This window comes from Olea europaea, chromosome 11 (genome assembly GCF_002742605.1).
Source record: "Olea europaea var. sylvestris chromosome 11, O_europaea_v1, whole genome shotgun sequence".
NCBI lineage: Eukaryota > Viridiplantae > Streptophyta > Magnoliopsida > Lamiales > Oleaceae > Olea > Olea europaea.
In genome coordinates, this window is record NC_036247.1 from 525,835 (window position 1) to 530,105 (window position 4,271).

Here is a 4,271-nt window from a genome sequence, read left to right on the forward strand (position 1 = left end):
GCGTGCACAAGTAAGCCGTAAAACTCATTTAGTAAAATTATTTACGGCGAGCAAACGATGCACGCTGTATTAAGTAAAATTTACGACATGCAACAGATGCACGCCGTGTTTAGACAAAAAATTAAACGAATTTACGGAGTGCAAATGCACGCTGTAGTAAGCCGTCCTCAAAATCCCAATTAAAACATAGCATTCCTTCTCCCATTTCATAAGTTCTCCTCCTCCTCTCGATTCACTGCGCCTCCTGCCGCCACAGCCACCATCCTCGACTCCGCCTCTCCACGACTTCACCCGGTGCCTCAGCTCTCACTCTCCGCTTTCCACTGCCGACCACAGAAGCCAGCTCTCACTCTCGTTGCTCGCCTCCCAGGACCCAAATCAAAATTTTTCTATAAAGTAAGGGTTATTCAAATTAATACCCGCCCCTGTATGATTTAAGCTATTAAATGAGTTAGCATGAATCAGATTAATACCTAAAATCAGATTATTGTTTGGCACTATATCAGATTAATACCTAAAATCATATTAATATAGCTGCTTACAGATTAATACAGATTACACATTCATTTTCCTCTCAAATTTACTGATTCGTTATGTCATTTGACTTGATAATGAAATTAATTTTCGTATTATTGCATTTTTCTATATGGAGTTTGAAATATTTTCCTTTGTTGATGAAATTTTAGCGTTAAAAGGTATACACTGACCTTTTATGGCGTGCATTTGCACGCCGTAAAAACTTATAGACTTTTAACGGCGTTCTCTAATGGCACGCAATGCATGCTATAAAAAGTTAAGATTTTTTACGGTATGGCTTTATTTGGTTTGCGCACGTACGCCGTAAATCACTTTTTGTAAAAAGTGAATTCTATTGTAGTGGGGGCCGGGGGTTCGAATTTATAGCTATAAATAATATTACTTTTTAAAAAAAATAAAAAAAAATAGCCAATTGCTTATATATCAGTCGATTCTCACGTAGTACGATCAAAACAAAATATTCATAACATGCAAACATAACAGGTTATAAATTAATTAATTTGTTCTTTTGGTACGAGTTCATCTTTAATAAATTCGAGTACCGAATGCCTTAAAAAAATTCTTGAAGATAAAAAAAAATGCATAGTTTATGTAATACAACAACAATAATATAAATAATAAGAGCTATATCTCCTAATAAGTACTTGACGTTTTAAGTTGAAAATTTCAAGTCTCCAAGTTATTAGACCTCAAAAAGTTCACAAGAGTAATCTAGCTCATGTTTGATCTTCATTCTTTAAAAACTCTTAATTTTTTATTATTATTTTTTTTAAATTTATTCTCACAATAAAATAATTTTACGCATAAAAGGCTAAAGAGAAAAGAAGGTTTCAGATTTTATATTAATTGCAAAACAATGATGCTGAGCTAGTCTCTGAAGCACCATTTCCTCGTGAAAATCGGCTTCTTTTATAAACACGACATTTTCTCACAACTTCACATGCAATCTCACTGTTCCATCAGTTGCTATTATAAGAAAGTCATCGGACTATGGACACTGGACAGTAACTTCCGGCTCAGAGATTACAAAAGGTTTCAGATAATAATCGCTTGAAATCAATTAACTTGGTCATTGAATTTTGAAATTTCATAGGGGAGAAAAAGAGTCGGGACAATAATACAATTTTAACTTCAAACACGGGATTGTAAATGATCAATCGCCAATAGGGTGTCCTCCGGAAAAAAGGGCCCATGTGGCCCTGTTTATGTAGCATAACTCTCACATTTTTCAATAACTCTTCTTGGACATACCACTAGACCTAAATGTTTTTCATTAATTCATTGTTTTTGTAAACACCCCATGCCCTTTATTTTACACGGTAGAACGCCAAGCGCTCAAGTCTCGGGTTCTAAATAATTAAGAATTTCACGTATATAACTACTTACCTAAAGATCTTGAAGAGGAAAGAATCCCTTCGACTCGCCAATCATTCCAATTTAGAACCAATCCTCCCAAAGCTTCTATTCTCTCGTCCTCGTCTTGTCTATCGGGCTATTTAAAAAAATAAAATAAAAAATTCAACAAAGAATTATAAATGAAGCAATAAATGCAGCCTATTTTATCCCATAAGTCTTTCATTCCCATCCTATTCTACTATTTCTGATTAAATACATGTTCGTCAAATATTAAAAACTACTTTTTTATTTTTATTCCAAATTTTTAACTAAACAATCACAGTTACCACATATTCATTAACCATACATTAATAAAAAGTTATGAATAATATTATCCATGTCATAAGAATATTTCCCTTTTTCCATTTCAAATTAGGAAACAGCTAGTCATCACCTTATGATCACATGACAACGGCACCGTCGCCACCGCCAACTTTTTAACCATATATTTTTTAAAAACTCACTATTAAAAATCTCATTTTGATGAAATAATGGTCATCAAACATGGGCTATATAACACCCTGGGCTGGAATCTTGCAAACCATCATGTTGAATTCATTTTGGCATTATTGAATCACTTTAGCACTCCACATTTATCACAAAATTTCTTATACTTTATTGGAATATGCCAAACTGCCATATGTATAAACCATCATGTTGAATTCATCTTGGCATTATTGAATCAATTTAGCACTCCACATTTATCACAAAATTTCTTATACTTTATTGGAATATGCCAAACTGCCATATGTATAAACCATCATGTTGAATTCATCTTGGCATTATTGAATCAATTTAGCACTCCACATTTATCACAGTTATTAGTATGTGTTTGTAGATTCGATCTACATCAGTTAGGTTGGGTTTTGTCCACCTCTAGTTGTGGTAGTTGAAGTCGACGAGAGGCAGAGGAGCGAGACTGAGGCGTGGAAAATGGCGAGGTGAGGTTGAGTTGGGAGTTAAGGCCTTAACGTTTTTCTCTTGGGCTTCTAAATCGAAAGGCCCAACAATCTAAAAAAAAAGGCCCATTAATCTTTTGCAACGTTTAAAAAATGTTGCAAAAAGTCTACCTTTTGCAACGTTTAAAAAAACGTTGCGAAAGGTATCTTTTGCAACATTAAAAAAATGTTGCAACAAAGCGAAAAGTCTATCTTTTGCAACGTTTAAAAAATGTTGCGAAAGACATCTTTTGCAACGTTTAAAAATGTTACGAAAAGTCTACCTTTTGCAACGTTTAAAAAATGTTGCTAAAAGTCTAACTATTGCAATGTTTATAAAACATTGAGAAAAGTCTACCTATTGCAACGTTTAAAAAACATTGCAATAGGTAGACTTTTCGTAACTTTTCACAAACGTTGCGGAAAGTATTATTGGCAACATTTATTTTAAAAGTATTGCTAAAACTCAATTTCAATGACTAATTGCAACATTCACTTATTCACATATTGCAATAGACCCTTTTAGCAACACTTAACTATCGAATGTTACCTTTTATGTGTTGCAATAGACCATTTTTGGTGTAGTGCAATTTGATTTTCTTTATAAGATAGTATAACTGATGCCAAATATAGATCGAGGTAGACACAACCAGTGATAGAGTCCAAAATTTAGTTACAACAAGATTTCTCGAACATCTTTTTCTATTGAACACTGATTTCAACAATATTTTACTCGACTTAGAAATGGAGATTTTGTTTAAAATATTTTTCTCACAATTATTTGATATGAAATTCAACAAATGAATGAATACTAATCTAGATAGAGAACTAATAGAAGATCTAATAATGCAGGAAAATTACAGAATATGAATTTAATTTATTAAGCAGAAAGTAGGAATATAATTTTTTAGCAACTAAGTTGAGTCAAATGCTCAATAATGGAGGAACCCAGAAATATACCACAATAAAATTGATAAAAATAGAAAAGTATAAGGACCATAAGTCCATAACAATAATTTGATCGTCAGTTCGCTCAATATATTTTAAAAACTTCGTCATTTCTTAAAGCAGTTGAGTCAGCCCAAATGACAATGCTTCAAAGTATGGGGTTTATAGAAGTTTGGCATTGAAGTGGAGAAGTCGTTGGTGCAAATGGGCTAAGTAGAAAAGAGGAATTACTTGGTAAAAAAATTTCTACGTGCTTTTTTTAAAAGATTAGGCTCGAAATTATAGGAAGAACAAGTTCATCGTTTGACCTTCCCAAAAGCTTCTTCTACTCTGTGGTGAGCATAATATTGCAAACTTAAATCTTGGGGAAAGAAATAATTAGATTTTTACGAGATATGTTTTCATTCGAAGTTGATAATTTTTTGAACGAAAAAAGGCTAAAAAAAATGAGTA